The sequence below is a fragment of the Macrobrachium rosenbergii genome, chromosome 12, assembly GCF_040412425.1.
Source record: "Macrobrachium rosenbergii isolate ZJJX-2024 chromosome 12, ASM4041242v1, whole genome shotgun sequence".
Classification (NCBI taxonomy): Eukaryota; Metazoa; Arthropoda; class Malacostraca; order Decapoda; family Palaemonidae; genus Macrobrachium; species Macrobrachium rosenbergii.
Genome location: NC_089752.1, coordinates 112,231,567 through 112,256,341, shown reverse-complemented (window position 1 = coordinate 112,256,341; position 24,775 = coordinate 112,231,567). Strand labels below are relative to the sequence as shown.

Below are 24,775 nucleotides of genomic sequence, written 5' to 3'. Positions count from 1 at the left end.
GATGCGACTATCCAGTTTGAGACATTGTGGGACTATATACATACATATATGCATCCATATATATATATAATACATACATACAAATATATACATATCTTTTAACTTGGTGGATCACAACAGCAGTTCCTGGGGATTGTGGGTGGGGGTGGGGGTTGGGGATTGGGGGGAGGGGTGGGCTGACGGGGGAGTACCGGTAATAAAACAAGGAGGTGAGAAGTGATATCCGTGAACCTAGACCATGAGAAGTGATATCCGTGACCCACCATCGTTACAGAACATGACTTGGAAAACCGTTCGCAACCGAGACATTTTGAATCATTCTTTCCATTTTCGTGTATTGTCAGGAATATGTAGTCCGTGCGGGCTTTAAGAGTGTCATCTAGTTTTAGGATTGGAGAGGGTCGACCTATAGAAGACTTCCCTGCTCTTGACGGTTCCACGCCTGACTGAAGAACGAACACGTTGTTGTTGTTTTAGATTTAGCTGGCCTTGTGCCAGCACGGGCTCTTGCTTCTAGAGCAGCCCGTAAGAACGAACACGACGTTTCCCGAGTTTTTCTAGACTGGATGCGTACAAGACAAGCAATTACAATGTTTTGTACGTGTGCGTCTGAAAACCTAGGGGAATCTATGCCAATCTCGGTCTAAGGGCAGGAAGCCACATTGTACATAGACTATATTAGTGTTGAAGGAGAGTCGCATTACTAAGCGCGCCTGTGACAACGATCCGGTGATGAGAATTCGAGAGTAAGTATACGTAAACAGTCAGCGGAAGATTTCGGTGATGCGTGCAAGATCCAACCCTCGAGAGAGGAGGTTTGCATCGCACACGGTCGAGGTAAATCAACCCCTGACTTAGAAGTAAGTTTTGTCACATGACTGGTCGAAGTCGGTGGACATACAGATGAAGTTCTGGGAGTATACATCTGGAAGTGAGTTACCTTGAACATTATCCAGATGAGTACGTTGCTAACGCCCTCGAGTAGAGTAGTCTAACATCTGTTGATTAGCGCCAGGAACACTTTCAAAGTTCTTTTTAGTTTCTATACGATTTTCATCTGCACAAAACTAAAGTGTTGCGATAAATTTGGAGTTTCGTTACATCTTGTGAATTTACCTAATTCTGTATCTACATATGTGCGCATTACTCTGCACTGTTTGCCAGCAGACTGGCGTTGACCAACAAACTCTTAGGCTGAACTTCACCACTCATCTGATGATCTCATGTTTTGAGTCTCATAATTATAGAAATTTTTTTCGCAAGCATTCGTGTAGCCTCTGTAAATAGAGAAAGCTTTATTACTTAACACTGTTATCTTCTCCTAAATAATTGTTGATCTCCATAACATCAGCACCGGGAGATACTGATCTTTCTCTCTCTCAGGAATCTCCATAAGTAAAGTTTTCAAGAAAGAAGGTCGCCGTAGTGCTTTTGGAAAAAGCTAGTTTGGAAATTTAGATTTTATAATGTTTCGTGAGAATCTAAGCAGAGAACTTTGAAATTTGCTACATTTTGTCTTGAGAGAGGAAGGCATTAGAACTTGTCTTCATTAGCCACTCAAGTCCAAAGTAAAACTTGAAAGGAATAGTTGAGAGAGAGAGAGAGAGAGAGAGAGAGAGAGAGAGAGAGAGCTGCGCATGAGGACATGAAATAATCAAGAGATCTTACGTTTATTTCATTTCTTTGATGAGAGTGGCGAGGGGAAATTATACTGGATTTTGTACTTTGGTAAATTTTGATCTTGTAATTCTAGTAAATTTTGATTTTGAAATTTGATAAATTATGATGTAAATTTGATAAACTGTGATGTAATTTGAAAAAATTTTGATCTTGTATTTCTAATATATTTTGATTTTGAAATTTAAATTATGCTGTCATTTTGATAAATTTTGATGCTGTAATTTGAAAAAATTTTGATCTTGTAATTCTAGTAAATTCTGATTTTGAAATTTGCCAAATTATGACGTAATTTTGATAAATTTTTATGATGTAATTTTTAAAATTTTGATCTTGTAATTCAGTTCTCTAAAATTCTGATTGTGTAATTTTAATAAATTTTGATTTTGTAAATCTAATCGATTTTGATTTTTCTTTAAATTTCAGTAATTTTTTTGGTAATTTAAAACCATTGCTTTTGTACATTTGATAATTATGCCTTTGGAAATGTTAAAAAAATTTTTAATTCTAGTTAAATTTGCTTTTGTAATTTGAACTGATGTATAATCTAGGTAAAAGTTGTATTTTTGAATTACCAAAAATACAATCTGGTGTCATTTCAGTTTCGAGTGAATTTGTGAATTCAGAATTTAAGATTTTTCTAAAAACTTTTTGAATGATGTTTTGCCTCAGAACTGTAACCTAAGCTTTAAAAGGCACCAGTTTAAAGCAGTGCACAAATTCACTCTCTGACCCCGAAATGGAGCTTTTTGCTTCCATTAAACTTTTTCGTCCTTTTTTGTCAACATTTTTCAATGTTGTCATAAAACAAGAACGAAACACCCAACCCCTTTGAGCGTCGCATATCATTACTGTTATTGCATTAACATTATGTTTAATATTTTGTTTTAATATTTTAAGTGTTTTATTATCGTGTTTTGTATCAGGGTAGTGATAGTCACTATCCCAAATGTACTTTGCAGAGAAGAAAAAATTCCTTTGCTTGCCTTTATGTCATAGGTTTACTTTCAAATCATTGCTAACTTTTATATTAATCTTTACCTTTGTGCCATGCTAGTTACTGTCAGTTACATGTATATATAGATATAAGACTGAGCAATGGTAGGTCAGATCTTTCAGCTCTTAGGGAGCAATGACACTCTTAAGACTCTGAGAGAAAACCCCTCAAAGACCAAGAGAAAGTATTATTGCAATCCGGTCCTGATTCAATGTTGCACCTGGATTTGCCTTCGACCGTCAAGAGGGGCCACCTGCAAACTTTCCAGGTAAGTTCACAGGTTTTCAGTACGAGTGTTAATGTTATTCTTGTTATATCATGAAGTGAGAAATTTCGTCTTAGTTCTAATTAGCAATTGAAGTTGACTTTACATTAGCATAACTGCCATTGTTCATGTGATGATTGAAGTTTGATAGGCAATAACGTCATTGTATTATGATAATGCCTATTGTTTTGTTTAGGAAGATATTTTACATTTTTCCGGTTATATTTTTTTATGATTAAACAAACAATTAATTTTTCTTATGTGACCGTAGACAAAAATGTATTTATTCAACTTTCTATGGAACGATATTGCCTAAAATAAACAAACAATAAATTTTTCTTATGTGGCCGTAGACAAAAATGTATTTATTCAACTTTCTATGGAACGATATTGCCTAAAAAAAAAAAAACATTCAAACTAAATTAGTTAAGGCCTTGCTAGGACACCGTGATAGACACGAGGAGGTGACATACCCTGTAGGATACCCAAAGAATATACAGTATATTAAAACTGCGGCGCTCTTGAGGGGAAAATGACAACAGGGCTTAAACAAAATTTAGTCAAAGTAGCGAAGCTAAATTTGTTGACGACAGTAAGATATATCTCAAGAAGTTGAAAGGTAATTCGAAAGTAAGCCAGGCCTTCCCCGGTCAGTAGTAATAATGCAATAAATGGATAAATCTTGAAAGTATTATTACTACTGTACATTAACTGCAAACATAGTACACTTTGAACTATCACTTGAATTCGCGAAAATGCCAAAGGAAGTTAGCGTAATACCACCAATACTTCGAGATTTGTTTGTTTCGAATGTAGGATACAATCGTCTCCGAAGCAGTTCGATAAGCGGAGCTTAGTACCAAGATTACACGAGGCAATGTCCTGTTCCGAACGTACACCGTAATTATCTACGGAACAAGATAAGAACGATTTAAAATCGTGTCACCATCCAGACTGGGCCGTTGTGACGGGTTATCAAAGCAGGCGAAAGCGATTCATGCTTGGAGTGGAGTTGCCAGTTACTTCCAATTTTGCACAAGAAATTCTGTATATAAAGGCAGACCCGACGCCAGTACCTTGGGAGTTCCAATCTGACAACAAGCCAGTTTAGGTCCTTAGTTTTTCAACATTATGGATAAAGCCGTCATTATCCAACTTAGCTTAATTCTTGCTATACTGATTATATTGATGTTCATCTGGTGCTTCAGTGTACACAACATTGGCTTTTTCTCTCTTCTGTCAGAAGGCTTCAACTTGTGACTGAGAAGGATTCTGTGAAGAAAGTGAACTAAGACTGAGGGTATCTTTCTGGACCCTCCAAACTCGCGAATCGAAAGAACTAAGTTTTGCAGTAGTGAAATTACAGTACATTACATCACATCAGTGGAATTACAGTGATAGCTTTGCCCCGTGAAATCAAATAACGACCGGTTCAAAAGGAAACAGTTTACTATTATCATTATTATTACAAAGCTTGGTACACCACGGCTTAACGCTTAATTTAAAGATATTCCTCGTGAGAATCCTAGTAATATATCATTGTTTGTAAATCTAAAGTACAATATTCTTAAATAGCCAGACTGTATACTATATTAAAACTGAGTATTTCGGCAATGCAAAATAAACACAATATTGGATATTAGACAGTATTCAATTCGATAATTATTAGAGAAAGTCAAAAGAACAGGGGACAGGAAAAAACGATCTATCTATTCCTGTCAAGAAATAACATCAGTTAGGTTATCAATCATTTTCCCATGAATTGGTTAACGTAAGTAACTAACCCATTCAATATCAGTAACAAGTCGTAAATGAGAGGAATTTATACAGAAAGTCAATGTTTTACACAGGTTTTTTTTTTCCATGTCGGACACTTCAAACTTTCAAAAGCGCAACACAGATTTCGGAGCCTTGAACTTAAATGTGTACTTAACCCACAATTTGTTTGAAAATTTCTTTATTTTTTCGTTAAATACAACGTTGTTAATAGTTCTTTCTCGTTCCAGGACCCTATAGTTCAACAGCAAAACAGCAAAAGGAAGATTTACAGCCAGAGAAGACTGAACGCTTTGCCATATTTTCTGGAAGTAAGTATGATTTTCTCTTGACAAATTTGCACGTCGTCTTTCATTTCAGCCAAATTGACACTTGACGAAGCTTCGAAATTCAGGAGTGACTCTTAGGACAGAGCAATAATTTTGGTCAAGTTTACAGCTCATGTGCAGTGAAGATTTTTGGCGATGGGAACATCACTGGTTCACATAATTATGTTAATGATAACGTTCTGGTTTGCTCAGATTATCGCTAGGCTGAGTAGCATTGTGCTGAATATACACAGAAGTATGTCTTCAAGTAGGCTAAGTAGCATTGTGCTGAATATACACAGAAGTATGTCTTCAAGAAGTAAGAGTATACTCTTTCCTATAATATACAGATGATTTGAAAATAAAACTAAAAATGAATTCCATTTTGCCTGCTTTGGGACCTGAACGGGAATGAAGTTTTAGATTTGGAACAAGGACTGGCAAAATAATTCGTTCGGAATATATTTCATCTGACGCGATAACATAAAACACCTTCCACTTCCAGGTAGTTTGAGATTAGTCCCCAGCCAGCGCAGGGAAAAATCCTCCAAAATGTTCAAGAAACAATTCAAGAAGCGGTTCTGCAAAAAGAGGCCCTCCCAGAAGCGCTCGTTCCCGCGCTTCTTGACTCCGCGCTCCTACTTTCTGGAGCGGTCTTACGCTCTGGCCCGTAGGCTCCTCAGGCTCTTCCGGATGTACCTGGACGCCGACATTGACGTCGACGTTTGTCTGGACGTGCCTGTTGGAGACTACGACCTAGTTTCCGTCTTCATCTGCATGCCCGTCACCCAAGACGAATTCGTGTGGCTCTTCGGGCACGCCCCCTCGGGTTCCTTCGAGGTCCTGCTGACCATTTAACTCAGCTGTTGTTGCGCGTTCATTGTGGGGGTGACCGACATAACCGATCGTTATGTTGGCATAAAGTAATGAAGTTAAAGGATTTTCAAGTGCTTCCATGCAAGGAGTATGTGGCGTATCTTACGACACCCAGAAATGAGTTTCTTTGAAGAACCTGGCATTTCAATATTGATCGGCTCTTAACTTTTTTTTATTTTAATGACACATTATCTTAAATACTGCGAATTAACTTTCAGCCTGACGCATCACTTAGTTGAAATCTTGAGCAAGGAGTGTTTATCGGATGAAATTTCAAGCAACTGTATGGTCAAATTATATTGCCGATGCATTGCCAGCGGAAAGTAATATTACCTGATGTCCAAAATTAATATTCCCTTGGCACCATTCCTGATATTCCCTTGACATCAAAGGAATGGAAGTACAGTATACACTGTGTACATACCGTTTACTAGTGTACCCGGCCAGCTGGTTACTAATGTAATGATTATCTAATTAATTTTTCAATCTCGGTCAATCAGAAGTTAACGAATTTGCTTTTATTTTTCCTTGCGATATAAATTTTTGTGAAGCATTCATTTACTTTGCCAGTTTGCATATTCGAAATGCAACGTGTCGTAACAAAGATAAAAAAAGAAGCTCTTGATGACACATTTTCTGGACATGGAAGTACTGTATTTCTTTATTTTTATTTTTGCTTTTTCATAATCGGTTATTTCATCTCCCCCAATTAAGCGCAGTGTGAGCATACATATATATTGGTTATACTCACATATTCATTTAGGTAAGGCATTAGAACAATAAGCCAAACGAGCAAACTTACAGTGAACAGGATTGGTTGCTCTAATACATCTGAATGACCACATTCATACATACTGTACTCCATGTATAGACATTTCTATGTGCATGTATACATTTTAATCCAATTGAACTTTAGAGATATCTGAAGATGTAGAAAAGTGCATAACTACAGTATTTAACCCATGTGAACAATATTCTAGTTTTTTTCTCTCATGTGGTAGATCTGCAATTAGCCATCAATTTCCATCAGCTTATGTTAACTGGATTTCATTTCAGTTTCGTAAATTGGAGTTAACTGAATTTTTATAATCTGGAGTCGAGTCTCATAGTTTGGATTAATCTGACTTCCATAATCTGGAGTTAATTTTGTTTTTATAACCTGAAGGTGACTTAAATTTTATAGTGAAAAATATTGGAGTTGATTTAATTTTCATAATTTGGATTTTAAAAATTTTCGTAATCTGCAATTGATTTAATTTTCATACTTAGGAATTTTTTTATTTTCACAATCTGGAGTTGATTTAATTGTCATAATTTGATTTAAATCTCATTATTTGGAGTTCATTTAATTGCCTTCAGTTAGGTTTATTTTCTTAACATACACTGGTGTTATTTTAATTTTTGTAAAATGGAGTTTATTTGAAGAACTAAACACCTTGCATTTCTCAAAGCTGCATACGTCTTGATACTGTAATAAGTAGGCTATGTCTTGAGTGTATATTGTCTACATTTATGAACGATTTGTCTTCAAAATTTTTGTAATAATCCTGATGCAGTATCTAAATTCCATTTATATATCTGTTGTGTAATGTAATGCCAGTATTGTTGTAATAAATGCAAGCAAAGGAAATACTATGTCTGATTCTAGCAACCTCTCTGAAATTCCATAATTTTGAAACCAGGGCCAAAAGGTACCTTGAAGAAGGAAAGAAAACCTGCCTGCAAAACACTTGCTATGATAACACATTAAATCACACAATACTACTGGAAAAGGTTACTTAAAAGGTCCATTTCTCAAACAGTTACAAAATACAAAGATGGAGTGAAAATTGGAGAGGTAATTAAGATATCCAAATCATTTTTCCCCAATAATGCAACAGTCAAAATATGCAGTCTAAGAAAATTTGCGCACGTGCAGAGATTGCTCACGTCTTAGGAGGTACTGGTAACCACTGGTAGATGTTAACATATTGTATCATTTTAGTTTTAGCTGTAACGAAGTCAATCATCTTTCGAACCCACTGTATTGGGTCACCAACTGTCAAATACCTTCAGACATCTCTACAGGAATATAAGTAGTTCTGATGATACTGTGCACCATTCACACTTGAAAGTGAAAAAGCAGGTAGTTTTCCTGATGATATCTTTTGCATGCCTTCGACAAATAGATTTTTTTGTAGCCATCTTTGAAACTGAAGGTAAAACACTTCCAATACAATGAAATACTGCGTTCAAACTTACGTTGCCGCACTCTTGTGGAACTAAATGCTGCAAATTTGAGTTTAACGGATTCTCTGAGGAATTAAAAAGCTTTCTGGATTTAGCAGGGAGCTTCCCATGATAGACAGCACTGGTCAGTTGTTAATTATGGAGGTGCTGGTGCTCTGCTGTCTATCATTGGAGGTTTTCACACACCCAAATGAACTTCATTATAACGGAGCCTTTTCATGCGGTGCACTGTAGGCATTACTTAATGTTCTTTGCAGCATGCCTTCGGCCCCTAGCTGCAACCCCTTTCGTTTCATTTACTGTACCTCCTTTCATACTCTCTTTCTTCCATCTTAATTTCCACTCTCAATTTAATTTCCACTCTCTCCTAACAATTGACTCATAGTGCAACTGCGAGGTTGTTACACCTGCCAAACCTTCTTACGGTCAATTTCCGTTTCAGCGCTGAATGACCTCATAGGTCGCGGTGCTTGGTCTTTGGCCAAAATTCTATATTCAATTCAGTTCAACAGCAGTTCTGTATTAAGGGGAGTGCGTTTCCGTTCTTTTTCAAAGAAGTTTGTTTAATAACCTTTATGTACCTGGATTTTAGGACGTCATTAACAGTACGTAGTTAATAAAGGAGAGAAATTTCCAATTCGTTTACGAATAATTATCAGACTAAGTAACGTTCCCTCTGATGGTTAAATATAAACCATATGATAAATGTGCTGATTAGGTTTGTAAACAATTTGAGTTTGTGAGATACATCTTGCTTTAATAAAGTATCAGTATTAAAAAAATGTAATTTCTGCTGTTACTACAGTACTTCTATGCTACTGTTCTACTGTTCTACTGTTGCCACCGCCACTACTAAAAATGATGTTAATAACGATTATAAGGTATATTGAAATAGCCAATTTTCTCAATCTCTCTTTCAAGCACGCATCATATCAATGTTCTCCTTCATCTAGACATATTGCTCTGCTCTGCTTTACTTTGCTATGCTATTGTAATTTATAAATATTTAAAAAATATGTATTAAAGTATGCAATACCGTACACTGATCCGCAGTGAACAATACTACGCCAATAACAAAGCAATGGAGATTTGCAAAGGTGATGGAAGCGTGCCGTCATAAATCTGATTCCGTAAATTTGCCTTTCTATCATCTTATTCTATCATCTTAAATTTGATTACCTCAATTTATTACTTTTTTTTGCCATTCTATCATTTTATTCTATCATCTTAAATTTGGTTACGTAAATTAATTCTTTTTTTGCCATTCTATCATTTTATTCTATCATCTTAAATGTGATTACGTAAATTAATTTTTTTTTTGCCATTCTATCATTTTATTCTAAGTTCGAATGGCCTAAATAGTGTTGCTATTGAGGCAAGAAACGGGGCAATGACGTCACTAATTTCAAGTTTCTTCCAGACTCTAGAGGGCGTATTCGTGTATAAGGGAAGTATGACGTGAATAAGTAGTAACCTGCAGAACGAACAGTTTTCTAATGAAAATATGGGCAGTGAATAAAGTTCTTCGTCTCAGAAGACTCAGCTTCAGTGTTTATGTTACTGTAATAACTTCTAATTAGAACACCTGTCAGAATAATGATATTAACAACTTATAATGTTAATACTGTAATAATAAAAATGTTAATACTGATGGTTCACTGGTATAATGTATAACATTTCTAAGGCAGTTTATGGATAAGCATTACCTAAAATGTACCTCGTTCCATTACAGGCTGTTTTGGAAGCAAGAGCCCGTGCCGTGCACCACTGAGCCAAGTTTTGGGGGAATATGTGACGTCTTGTAATTAAGCCATCAAGTACGCTTTCCCACACATCGCCCATTAAATTTATTGAAGGTAACTTGGTAAGAAAATAACGCAAATGCACCATTGTCACTTCTCTACACTAACTTGAAGCCATGGTTTCCCTAACAACTGCCTGATCCTCATTTATTAATTTTTTATTTGGAGACGATCACTGCATAATTAATGGTTTTCTAATCCATAAAAACACAGGGAAATAGTTTCAAGTTGGTTGTTTTTTGTGTTGAGAGGCCTTTACATTTCTAGCCTGGCCAATTTTTTTTTATTTTTTAGTTCTTTTTAAATAGCTACCCTCTTTAAGGAATGATATGCTAGTCTTGATTGCATTCTGAATCCAATGAGGTGATGAGTTACAGAGGTAAAGTAGAACAGGTCTACACTGTCAAAGGTTCTGTCAAATCCTAGAAAGACAGAATCAGTATTGATGTTGGTAGATTTTCGTTTTCTGTGCCGGCTTTGTCTGTCCGTCCGCACTTTTTTCTGTCCGTCCTCAGATCTTAAAAACTACTGAGGCTAGAGGGCTGCAAATTGGCATGTTGATCATCCACCCCCAATCATCAAGCATACCAAATTGAAGCCCTCTAGCGTCAGTAGTTTTTATTTTATTTAAGGGTAAAGTTAGTCATAATCGTGCTTCTGGCAACGATTAAGGATAGGCCACCACCGGGCCGTGGCTGCAAGTTTCATGGGTAGCGGCTGAAACAGCATTATACCGAGACCACCGAATGAATGAATGATTTTAAGTTATCAGGCGTCGTGACTTCTATGGTCATTGACGCCGATGTCAATTAAAGGACTACGTAGTGTAATATATATATGATATTAAAACTTGTAGGAAATAAAATTATATTTTATGTAAAACTCCCGCTTCTAAAATATATTTAAAAATGCCACTAGCATCATACATCACATCCTCTCCAAGGATCTTGGCAAGGATGCACCCGCCATCCCCACCTGGAGCTTCAGAGAGGTCTTGAACTCTTAAATCCCCAACACAGGAGCATTCGACCAACAAATGCTTTACAGTCCAGGGAACTAAGCAATCCTCACATTGTGGGCAAGGCCTGCCCGTCATTAAAAACTCGTGTGTTAAACGAGTATGGCCAATGTGAAGATGACAGGGGGCAGTTCCCCATCTTCGGGGCATAAAGTTATATTTTCAGGGAGATGTGACACTTTTGATCTCTCGCATCTTATTCTGGTCTACAGAGTCCCAACGCTGTTGCCGAATATCACAAAGAGACCGCCTGATATTCGGCCAGAAATCACTGTGTGATACTGGACATCTTGGAAGTAGTTCTGCTGCAGCTGTTTTTGCCAATTTATCAGCCTCTTCATTTTGCTGGAACCCAGCAAAATTCCACTCTGATACCTCTACGCTCAGTAATGACAAGCCACTCTGGAATCTTTAAAACTAAAGGGTTGGTTGGATTAAGATGTACTGAAGCCTGTAAAATACTTTTTGCATCACTGACAATTATAAAATTGTCATCTTCCATTGTAGCTATTTTTTCAACACCAGTTAAAATCCCATACAGCTCTACTGTAAAATTGGATGCCTCTAGAGGAAGTGCACCCCTACAATTAAAACCATTAGAATATGATCCAAATCCAACGCCAGCATTGGATTTGGAGCATCTGTGAATATAAAATTACTATTTCGATGACATTTGGAATGTTCAAAAACAATGGATCGAATTTCTTCTTCTGCCATATTTCTCTTCAAGCCAGTAAAATAATGAAGGAAAGAGACTACAGGCAACTTCCAGGGAGGGGTTGTGGGATTCCTCAAGGGAATCACTCCACTACTGGTCAGATTCAGGCTATTCAACAGTTGTTTTATTCTACATCCGTAAGGTTGCACTGATTTAGGATGAGCCTCATGGCAGCCAAAGAAATTCTCTCTATGCACTGTTTGAGATGCAAGAGAGCCCGGAAGTCTCTGCACCCTATACCAGTATCTGATGACAGAAGACTGACAATACAGTTCCAGAGACAGTTCTCCAGCATCAACAAGCAGACTTGGAATGGGTGAAGTTTTAAAAGCACCTGTGGCTAATCTAATGCAAGAATGGTGCAGAGTCTAAAATTCTTAAACGACTAGGGGGGGCCGAAGAATATATTTCACAACCATATAACAACTTAGATAGTACAAGGGCTTGCACAATCTAAGAAGTGTTATTTGATCAGCTCCCCAGGATGTGTGTGCTAGGACTTTGAAGATATTTGAAATTTCTAGGCATTTAGCTTTCAGCATCTTAAGATGTGAAGCCCATGTCAACCTTCAGTCAAAAACCAAGCCTAAAAATCGGGTTTCTTCAGAACATGGGATTCTTTGTCCTTTAAGATATACATCAGGCCCAGGATGTAGTCCACGAATGCGGCAGACATGAACTGCAACAGTTTTGCTGTTTGAGAACTTGAAGCCATTCAAATCTGCCCATTTGGTTATTCGATCAATTGTCAACTGAAGTTTTCTTTCAATTGTGGACATTCTTGCTCCAGAAAATGATATGGAAATATAACCCACAAAAATTGTATGAAGGACATCATGAGGATGGATGGATGGATGTATGATATTTAGGGCAAAAGCCCAGGCACTGGGGCCAACAAGGACATTCAGCGCCGTAATGGAGAGAAAATAAATTATGTTAAAGTTATGAATTCATGAAGGAAATGATTAATAAATAAAATGAAGTGATGTGACCAATAAATAAGGGTATGAAGTTTAATGAATGATGTGACATATACATAAAAAATTTAATGTCATTAAAATTCTACGTGATGTAATAAATTATTAAATAAATTAAATATCGTAAAAATTTTAATACACTTTAAAAAAGAGATGATAGCAGAAATAACTGCTTCAACTCCCAAAATATCAGACAGGGATTTACCCTGAAAATATCTCTCTCTTTGGTTAAAATATCTGGGGCAGACCACCAGAATGTGCTCCACTGTTAGTGTCTCGTCACAGTAAGCACACTCTGGAGGGCTGCTTCCTTCTAAAATAAACTGATGTGTTAGACGAGTGTGCCCAATCCTTAATCTGGTTAAAATAAACTCTGTTCGTCTGTCAAGCTGGAATGACGAAGACCACGGTAGTATATTATCCCTAATATTTCTATACTTCTTATTATTGGCAAGAAGAGGAGAAGTCCACCTTTCTTGCCATTTACTTAAAACATAAGATCTAATGGGACCTTTTAGATCTGTATGAGGCACTTTTCTGAAAAAGGTTTCTGATAAAATACTAGCAGCTTTCGCTTCCCTGTCTGCCATCTCGTTTCCGCGAATCCCCACGTGAGAAGGGACCCAACAGAAAGAGACTGATTTACGTCGACAATATATACGTAAAAGCCACTTCTGAACTTTTTGAATTAATGGATGAAAGTTATTAAATTTTTTAATAGGTTCTAAGGTGCTTCTAGAGTCTGAGTATAAGACAAAATTAGAGTCACTACTTTGAAAAACTAAATCTAGGGCAGAAACTACGGCTGTTAATTCGGCAGTAAATATTGATGCAGAGTCAGGTAATTTAGTTGTGTACGCTGTATCACCAAGGATAACAGCGCAACCAACACCACTATCTGACTTTGATACATCTGTATAGATCTTTGTCAAATTAGTATGGGTAACATCGTGCTCTAAGAATTTTCCCCTAATCTCTTCTTCACTGCAGTCCTTTTTGTTAAACAGTTTCTTACATATTGATGCTTCTGGGATAACCCATGGAGGATTTACAGGATATTCTACTTCCAGGACTTTCTGGGATTTAAGATGATTATTCCTAACATCCTCATTCAGTCGAATTTGGAATGGTTTAGAAGCTCTTGTACCAGAAAAACTTCGAGAGTCTGTTTCCTTTAGTGCTTGAAAGGAGGAATTTTTGGGAGCACTTTTCATTCTAGCCATGTATCGCAACCCTAGCTCTTGCCTTCTTAGACCAAGGGGAAAATGATCTGTGTCGACATATATGCTTTCAACAGCCGAAGTTCTAAAAGCCCCTAAGCATATTCTCAACCCCATGTTATGTACAACATCCAGTTCCTTTAGCTTGGTTTTACAGGCTGAGGAATAAATTTGACAGCCATAGTCTAGCTTAGATCGACACAGAGTCATACAGCCTCAGAAGGGATTTCTTATCAGCCCCCCAACTAAATCCAGAAACAACCTTTAAAATATTCATAGATTGTTTAACATTAAACTTTAGGGCATTTATGTGGCTAGCCCATGTTAATTTATGGTCAAAAGTCATCCCCAGAAATTTAACTTCACTCTCGTAAGGAAGGATGGACCCTTTTAGACTAAGTGTGGGAACCTCTTCCACATGCCGGCACCTGGTGAATCTTACTGCAACTGTTTTAGAAGAGGAGAATTTGAAACCATTCTCATCAGCCCACTTAGTAATAGCATTAACAGACCTTTGCAAATGTTTACATACAGACAAGGAATCATATCCTGTGCAGTATATTGCAAGGTCATCGACAAAAAGCGAGCATTTAACAGGGGGTGAGATTTTTTCAACCACACTATTTATTGCCACTGAAAAAAGTGTTACACTTAAAACGCTTCCTTGGGGAACTCCTTCCTCCTGCATAAAAGGTTGGGAGAAGGAGTTTCCCACTCTTACCTTAAAAACTCTGTCTGTTAAAAAGGAATATATAAACCTGATAGTTCTTCCACATATGCCCATCTTGTGCAATTGTTTCATGATGCCAATTCTCCAGGTAGTGTCATATGCTTTCTCCAAGTAAAAAAATATGCCAATGGTCTGACACAGTTTGGCGAATCCTTGCTGGATTTGGTTGGTCAGCCTCAGCAGGGGATCAAGGGTGGAGCGGTTTTTTCTGAAACCAAATTGAAATGGCGATAGTAATCCTTTGGTCTCCAGGTGCCAAACCAGTCTAGTATTTATCATTTTCTCCATCAGCTTACATACACAGCTGGTAAGAGCTATTGGTCTATAGCTGGTGGCTTGGGAAGCATCTTTATTAGGCTTTTTAACAGGGGCAATTATGGATATTTTCCAGTCCTTGGGTAAAATTCCAGTTTCCCATATTTTGTTTATAATCTTCAGTAAATATTTTTCGCATCATCTGGGAGGTGTTTCAGCATTTCATATATGATTGTATCCTCACCTGGAGCTGTGGATTCACTTGAGGAGAGCGCCTCACGAAGTTCTCTTAGGGAAAATTTGTAGTTGTATGGTTCAGATTTTCCCGAATCAAACTTCAGACACATTTCAGAATTCCTAATTCTTTGAAATTCTGGAGAATAATTGTTAGGGCTGGAAACTTTAGAAAAGTGTTTTCCTAGCTCACTGGCAACTTCAGTGGGCTCAGTGATTAGAGTCATTTATTTTTAATGAGGATAATGGTGACGCAACAAATTTCCCACTCAGTTTCCTTATTTTGCGCCACACCACTCTTACTGGGGTCTTTGAGTTTATTCCATTAATATAGTAAAACCAACATTCTCTTTTGGCTTTCTTATAAAAGCGCCACTGCTTGGCTAAAGCACGTTTGTAGATTAATTTAGACTGAGGGGAGCCACTAGTTTTGTAACGTCTGTAGCACTTCCTAGTCACTTTTCTCAGAATACCACATGTCTTATTCCACCAGGGAACTACAGGTCTAAGAGGTTTGCCTTTTGTTTTTGGAATTGAGCCTTCAGCACTCTTCAAAGTAGATTCAATAAAGTAATCATATGCATCTAGATGAGAATGAAAGGACTCAAACTCCCTATCTAGATTGACACCCTTACTGAATTTATCCCAGTCTGCGTCCTCTATCTTCCACTTGGGTAAAACTTCAGATGGAGCATTCAGTGCATATTTCAAATGGATCGGGTAGTGATCACTTCCATTTAAATCTTCATTAACAGACCAATTAAAATCAAAGTGGATACTAGTTGAAGAAATACTAAGGTCCAGTGCAGAGAAATGATTATCATGAATGTTGTGGAAAGTCACTGACCCATTATTATATAGGGTAACATCATTCCTGTCAATAAGGTCTTCGATTAATTTCCCTTTACTATCTAAAAACCGACTTCCCCAAAGGGGGTTGTGGCCATTAAAATCACCTAGCAGAAGTAAAGGAGCTGGAAGTTGGTCAATTAACGACTGAATATCTCCGATGTTAAAAGCAAGGTCTGGTGGAAGGTATAAGGAGCAGATTGTTATCCTCTTTTCCAAAATGACTGAAATGGCGACAGCTTGTAGCGTTGTATTAATTGTATTGTGAAGTGCTGTAGAGATTTATTAATAATAATAATTGCAGCACCTCCATGGGCACGTTCACCAGTTGGGGGATATGATTTAAATATTGAATAATTTAGTCCAGGATTATAAGCAGAGTTGCCTAACATTGTTTCCTGTAGGCATATAATCCCTGGACTGAATTCATGCATTAAAACTTTAAGGTCCTCTGTACGGGCTCTGAGACCTTTACAATTCCACTGAAGGATATCGAGCATGAATGCTAAGGTGGTAAAATGTGCTACTTCCTACTGCTTGGAGGGGAAGTACTGTTCCTAGGGTGGAGTGGGAAATTTTCCTTTATAAGAGATTGTTTTCTTAATCCCTTTTCATCTGAACTGGATTTCAGGGTCTTTGGTTGATCTTCATATTTTTTATTATGAACCTGATGTTCAGAATTACTACTGTGGTTCTGTGCACCACTAATCCAATTTGTCTTAGGGCGGCAAGACTGAATTGAATTCAGATGTTTTTGTTCTGAATCTACTTTTGGAACCACCTTTCTAGGAGGAGAGATCTCTTCCAAAACACTGAACCCATTTGAAGTTTTTATTATAAAGTTATCGTTATTTGGGGAAGTATTTCTTGTGCGCTTCTTGGTAGTTGCAACTGTAGTTTTATTATTATTTTTGTTGGTGGCTGTGGCGATTGATGACTCTGAACTAGCTCTATGTAATTAGGATTGTTCCTTTAGCTTATTTTTGTTTGAAGTATTTTCAGAACATTTTCCTGAATTATTAGTTTATTTTAGCACCCTTATTTTTGGAGATGAATTGGCAGCTGTCGCAGAGGTGGCATTTAGATCGACTTTGGAAGATAAATTTTCTGCGCTTTTGGAAGTACAATTTTTGGTATTGGACTCCAAAGCACTTGCCGACGACAGTTTCTGACCAGTTTGAAGATTTTCATTATTATTTGTAGTTCGAGAAATAAGAGGTTTGTGATATCTTCTATCAGACGCAGTTATTGGTGGCCTTACATTGCTGGAAGTTTTCATAAGTTTTATTACAGAAGCATACGTAGAGTTGGCACTTTTGTTTGCCCCCATTACCGTGCGCTTTGCTTCGCTAATGCTGATATGTTCGTTATCTGTCACAGCCAACACTTCTTGTTCAAATTTATATCTGGGACAAGCCCTAGAGTTTGGAGTGTGATCACCCTTACAAAGAAAACAGTATCAGGCTGCTTGCAGTCATCAAAATTATTCTGCTCTGCAGAGCACACAGGACATCTTTTATTGTTATCGCAAGAGTTTTGAATGTGGCCATATTCAAAGCATTTGCGACACTGTCTAGAACTTCTTTTATATTTTTTAACCTGCATCCTCTCATGGCCAACAATGATGGTATCAGGTAGGTAACTGGAGGAGAAGGTTTAAAGGATAGCTGCATCAGCACCCAGTTTTTTTTACATGAGATACACAAGGAGGACATCGATGGAGAATCTCCTCCTCTTTAAAAACAGGCAAATCTTTTGAGTAAACTACTCTCTTCAGTGTATTAAAGAATCTGTGAGATGAAATAGATTCAATATTTCCACTTTCAGGAGGTTTAAAGTTAGATAGCAGAACTGCTTGAGTCTTGTTACCAGCTTTTATTAGAAGGTTCTTTCCATAGTGTTTTAAATTTCCAATGGGAATGTAAAAGTTTTAAAGTTTTACCAGACCACTGAGCTGATTAACAGCTCTCCTAGGGCTGGCCCGAAATTGACTTATTTTTACGTGGCTAAGAACCTTGTTCTCAACGGGATACAGCATTGTGGAATCCGAACCACATTATAGCGAGAAATGAATTTTATCACCAGAAATAAATTTTCTAACTCTTCATCAGCCTTGCGGCGGGAATCGAACTCCGGCCCAACGAATGACGGTCTGAAGCTCAACCAATCGGCCAAAAGGGCCATCAATGGGAATGGAACCAACCTTGCTCTCAATGCATTCAGCAGCTTTTATTAAATTTTCTCTCCCTCCTTGTAGATAGCAACGTGCCATAAACAAGAGGTACATGGGGCTGGTCCATGTTCTTCAGTCTTTGGAATAAAGTCAAATGGCTCATCATTTCAGTTTTTCACTGAAAACACTTTTGTGCTGAGAACCGAGTCATTTAGAATGTGGCCATGGAGTCTTTGTTGTGCCTCACTACCTTCCAAGGGAGAGGAAAATTTAATAAAAGCAGAAAATGACTGCTTATCTTTTTCTAGGATTAATTTAATTCTTTCCACTTTTCCAAATTGTTTTACTGCACTGTATAAACATTCATAATCTAATGACAAGCTTACATTGGTGCAATAAAGGACCCTATTATTTAAATCAAATCCACCAGATTTATTAACACCCTGGTGTCTCAGTGTTTGGTTCTGTCCAACAGCCAAGTTCGTATCCATGTTCATGCCAGAAGTCGTTGCCAGCGCCATTAAGTCATCGGATCCAGGGGAGGGACAACTAATAGCCAAATCCATAAATTTTAACCAGTTCACATGCAAAAGTCCAAAAGGTTCACACCCGACACCCCAGAGCCCCCGCACAAACCCCGACAGCATATCAAAAAGGGCAAACTGGGCAGCTCTACTGCCCAGCTTCCCCACCCCAACACACTCCCAAAGCCTGCGAAGAGACCCCAAGATGCCAAGCATGTACACATCAGACCATCACACACAAACTGGTTCATCCACCCACCCAAAACTGCTTGGTTATATCAAGAAAGTATCATAGATCAGTCAGGTATTCGCATTCTCCACCAATGGCACAAGTGAGAGTTGACTCCCAACAGTCCACCCCATACCCTACCCTTTCAGGATAGCACCAGTACGCTTGCAGTGGCCCAGGTATAAGCCAATCAGCCTGCTGGGAGTTCTGCCCCCACTAATGGGGACTGACTACCCACTCCAACCGTACTGGTGGGCTTCCGGACAAAAGCCAGGAGTCCCACCTCCAAAAAACCAGCCCCCCCCTGGATTCCCATGGGCTGATCCCCAGAAATGGTTCCACCCTCAAGATAGTAATTGGGAAAATCCCATCACCATCTCTTAGGTCCAAGCTATCTCGGGTGGTGACTGAACCACCACAACTCCCACAATTAGCTTCGAATGCAAACCCCTTCCAAAAAACGATCCCTTCTCAGACTCACCTAAGCAGTAAAATTTTGCGAATGTGGAAATGTCCACGCCATTTAAACCAAAAACAATGTAGGATGATTCGTCAGGACCCGGGCCCAAAGGCCAGGGTCCCTTAGCCCCTCACCTCGTCAAGGCGTCCTACTCGAGGGGGGACATCATGAGGAATAATTGCAGAGATGCCATTAATTGCCAAGGCAAACAGAATAACGCTGAGCACGCTACATTGAAGGACTCCTTCTACTTGGCATTTTCTTTCAGATAAAGTATTACCTACTCTTACCTGAAAGTGTATGTTAACCCTTAAACGTCGAGCCTCTATTTACAAAAGTGTCTGTCATATGCCGGCGGCGTTCGGGAGTGAGCGCCGAAGTGGAAAAAAGTTTTTTTTAAAAATCACAGCACGCTTAGTTTTTAACATTAAGAGTTCATTTTTGGCTCCTTTTTTTGTCATTGGCTGAAGTTTAGTATGCAACCACCAGAAATGAAAAAATATCATTATCATATATATGTATTGGAATATATGACAATGCAAAAAAAAAGTTCATATATAATTGTATACAAATCGCGCTGTGAGCAAAACGGTTAAAGCTAATGAGTTATTTTTTTCCGTTGTATTGTACACTAAATTGCGATGATTTTGGTATATAACACATTGTAAAACGATGAAAGCAACACAGAGAAAATATTATCACAAAATGATGCATGAATTCGTATAGCGCGGATGTAAAAAATGTTTTTTTCAAAAATTCACCATAATTAGAAATATTGGGCTAGAGACTCTCCGTTTGTTGCAAAATGAAGGTAATTGATTGAATATTTCTAGATTGTAAGTTTTTTAGCTTACAATTGCATTTTTCGACCATTTCATCGAGTTAAAATTGACAGAAGTTCGAATTTTTTCTATTTATCGTGATTTATATGAAATTATTTCAAAACTGACAACAGCTACAACCATGAGTTATTTTTTGTTGTATTATACATGAAATTGCACACATTTTGATGTATAACACTTTATGTATCGCCTAATAGAAAACGGCGCAAATATTACGACAAGGTAACTCAAGAAATGCTAGGATTTTCAGCGGAGTTCCCGCGCGCGGGGGGGGAGGAAAACGTTTTTTTTCAAAAATTCACCATAAATCGAAATATTGTGCATGAGACTTTCCGTTTGTTGCAAAATGAAGGTATATGATTGAATGTTACTAGAAAGTAAACGTTTTGGCTTACAATTGCGTTTTTCGACCATTTCGGTCGAGTCAAAGTTGACCGAAGGTTCAAATTTTGTCAGTTATCGTGATTTATATAAATATATTTCAAAACTCATAACAGCTACAACCATGAATTATTTTCTTTTGTATTCTACATGAAATTCCGCACAATTTGATGTATAACACTTTATGTAACACCTAATATAAAACGGCGCAAAAATTACGACAAGGTGACTCAAGAAATGCTAGGATTTTCAGAGGAGCTACGGCGCGCAGAGGGAAGGAAGAAGTTTTTTTCAAAAATTCACCATAAATCGGAATATTGTGCTAGAGACTTCCCGTTTCTTGCAATATTAAGGAAAATTATTGAGTATTACTAGAATGAAAGAGTTTTGGCTTACAATTGCGTTTTTCGACCATTTCGGTCGAGTCAAAGTTGACCGAAGGTTCAAATTTTGTCACTTAGCGTGATTTATATGAAAATATTTCAAAAATGATAAAAGCTACAACCATGAGTTATTTTCTGTTGTATTCTACATGAAATTGCGCACATTTTGATGTATAACACTTTATGTAACGCCTAATAGAAAACGGCGCGAAAATTACGACAAGGTGACTCAAGAAATGCTAGGATTTTCAGCGGAGCTACCGCTCGCAGAGGGAAGGAAAAAGTTTTTTCAAAAATTCACCATAAATCGGAATATTGTGCTAGAGACTTCCCGTATGTTGCAAAATTAAGGTAAATGATTGCATATTACTAGAATGAAACAGTTTTGGCTTACAATTGCGTTTATAGACCATTTCGGTCGAGTCAAAGTTGACCGAAGGTTCAAATTTTGTCACAGCGTGATTTATATGAAAATATTTCAAAACTAATAATAGCTACAACCATGAGTTATTTTCTGTTGTATTTTACATGAAATTGCGCACATTTTAATGTATAACACTTTGTGTAACGCCTAATATAAAACTGCGCAAAAATTACGACAAGGTGACTCAAGAAATGCTAGGATTTTCAGAGGAGTTACCGCGCGCGGAGGGAAGGAAAAAGTTTTTTTTCAAAAATTCACCATAAATCGGAATATTGTGCTAGAGACTTCCCGTTTGTTGCAAAATTAAGGTAAATGATTGAATATTACGAGAATGAAACAATTTTGGCTTAAAATTGCGTTTTTCGACCATTCCGGTCGAGTCAAAGTTGACCGAAGGTTCAAATTTTGTCACTTAGCGTGATTTATATGAAAATATTTCAAAACTGATAAATGCTATAACCATCAGTTATTTTCTGTTGTATTCAAAATGAAATTGCAGACATTTTGATGTATAACACTTTATGTAACGCCTAATAGAAAACGGCGCAAAAATTACGACAAGGTAACTCAAGAAATGCTATGATTTTCAACGGAGTTACCGCGCGCGAAGGGAAGGAAAAAGTTTTTTTTTTAAATTCACCATAAATCAGAATATTGTGCAAGAGACTTCCCGTTTCTTGCAAAATGAAGGTAAATTATTGAATGTTACTAAAATGTAAGAGTTTTGGCTTACAATTGCGATTTTTGACAATTTCTGGCGTGTCAAAATTAACCAAAGGTTCAAATTTTCTCACTTATCGTTATTTATATGAAAATATTTCAAAAGTGATAACAGCTACGACCATCATTTATTTTGAATTGTATTTTACATGAAACTGCGCACATTTTGATGTATAACACTTTATGTAACGCCTAATATAAAACGGCGCAAAAATTACGACAAAATGACTCAAGAAATGCTAGGATTTTCAGAGGAGCTACCGCGCGCGGAGGGAAGGAAAAGGTTTTTCAAAAATTCACCATAAATCGGAATATTGTGCTAGAGACTTTCCGTTTGTTGCAAAATGAAGGTAAATGATTGAATATTACTATAATGAAACATTTTTGGCTTAATATTGCGTTTTTCGACCATTTCTGTCGAGTCAAATTTGACCGAAGGTTCAAATTTTGTCACTTAGCGTGATTTATATGAAAATATTTCAAAACTGATAAAAGCTACAACCATGAGTTATTTTCTGTTGTATTTTAAATGAAATTGCACACATTTTGATGTATAACACTTTGTGTAACGCCTATTATAAAACGGCGCGAAAATTACGACAAGGTGACTCAAGAAATGCTACGATATTCAACGGAGTTACCGCGCGCGGAGGGAAGGAAAAAGTTTTTTTTCAAAAATTCACCATAAATCGTAATATTGTGCTAGAGACATCCCGTTTGTTGCAAAATTAAGGTAAATGATTGAATATTACTAGAATGAAACGGTTTTGGCTTACAATTGCGTTTTTCGACCATTTCGGTCGAGTCAAACTTGACCGAAGGTTCAAATTTTGTCACTTATCGTGATTTATATAAATATATTTCAAAACTGATAACAGCTACAACCATCAGTTATTTTCTGTTGTATTTTACATGAAATTGCGCACATTTTGATGTATAACACTTTATGTAACACCTAATATAAAACGGCGCAAAAATTACGACAAGGTGACTCAAGAAATGCTAGTATTTTTAGAGGAGCTACGGCGCGCGGAGGGAAGGAAAAAGGTTTTTTCAAAAATTCACTATAAATCGGAATATTGTGCTAGAGACTTACCGTTTGTTGCAAAATGGAGGTAAATGATTGAATGTTACTAGAATGAAACGGTTTTGGCTTACAATTGCGTTTTTCGACCATTTCATTCGAGTCAAAGTTGACTGAAGGTTCAAATTTTGTCACTTATCGTGATTTATATAAATATATTTCAAAACTGATAACAGCTACAACCATCAGTTATTTTCTGTTGTATTCTAAATTAAACTGCGCACATTTTCATGTATAACACTTTATGTAACGCCTAATATTAAACGGCGCAAAAATTACGACAAGGTGACTCAAGAAATGCTAGGATTTTCAGAAGAGCTACCGCGCGCGGAGGGAAGGAAAAAGTTTTTTCAAAAATTCACCATAAATCGAAATATTGTGCTAGAGACTTGCCGTTTGTTGCAAAATTAAGGTAAATGATTGAATATTACTAGAATGAAACGGTTTTGGCTTACAATTGCGTTTTTCGACCATTTCGGTCGAGTCAAAGTTGACCAAAGGTTCAAATTTTGTCACTTATCGTGATTCATATAAATATATTTCAAAACTGATAACACCTACAACCATCAGTTATTTTCTGTTGTATTCTAAATAAAATTGCGCACATTTTGATGTATAACACTTTATGTAACGCCTAATATAAAACGGCGCAAAAATTACGACAAGGTGACTCAAGAAATGCTAGGATTTTCAGAGGAGCTACCGCGCGCGGAGGGAAGGAAAAAGTTTTTTTTCAAAAAATTCACCATAAATCGGAATATTGTGCTAGAGACTTCCCTTTTGTTGAAAAATTAAGGTAAATGATTGAATATTACTAGAATGTAAGAATTTTGGCTTACAATTGCGTTTTTTGACCATTTCGTCGAGTCAAAGTTGACCGAAGGTTCAAATTTTGTCACTTAAGGTGATTTATATAAATATATTTCAAAACTGATAACAGCTAAAAAAATCAGTTATTTTCTGTTGTATTCTACATGAAATTGCACACATTTTGATGTATAACACTTTATGTAACGCCTAACAGAAAACGGCGCAAAAATTACGACAAGGTGATTCAAAAAATGCTATGATTTTCAGAGGAGCTACCGCGCGCGGAGGGAAGGAAAAAGTTTTTTTTCAAAAATTCACCATAAATCGGAATATTGTGCTAGAGACTTCCCGTTTGTTGCAAAATTAAGTGAAATGTTGGTATATTACTATAATAAAACAGTTTTGCCTTATAATTGCGTTTTTCGACCATTTCTGTCGAGTCAAATTTGACCGAAGGTTCAAATTTTGTCACTTAGCGTGATTTATATGAAAATATTTCAAAACTGATAAAAGCTACAACCATGAGTTATTTTCTGTTGTATTTTAAATTAAATTGCACACATTTTGATGTATAACACTTTTTGTAACGCCTAATATAAAACGGCGCGAAAATTACGACAAGGTGACTCAAGAAATGCTACGATATTCAACGGAGCTACCGCGCGCGGAGGGAAGGAAAATGTTTTTTTTTAAAAATTCACCATAAATCGTAATATTGTGCTAGAGACATCCCGTTTGTTGTAAAATTAAGGTAAATGATTGAATATTACTAGAATGAAACGGTTTTGGCTTACAATTGCGTTTTTCGACCATT

At 37.1% G+C, this 24,775-nt stretch overlaps 1 protein-coding gene and 1 long non-coding RNA gene across 3 annotated transcripts in view; one reads left to right on the top strand and one right to left on the bottom strand.

Annotated features, from left to right (window-relative positions):
• LOC136843884 (uncharacterized) overlaps positions 1–24,775 on the bottom strand; it is a 311,014-nt gene that overhangs the window by 54,394 nt on the left and 231,845 nt on the right. The gene's annotated exons all lie outside the window — the stretch shown is intronic.
• On the top strand, positions 182–9,875 carry LOC136843878 (uncharacterized). Of its 2 annotated transcripts, none has more exons than XR_010854710.1 (4): positions 182–2,942; positions 4,946–5,026; positions 5,529–9,690; positions 9,861–9,875. It is a non-coding gene; the product is annotated as an uncharacterized lncRNA (long non-coding RNA). The 2 variants fall into 2 exon arrangements; XR_010854709.1 differs by lacking the exon at positions 182–2,942 and adding an exon at positions 3,902–4,050.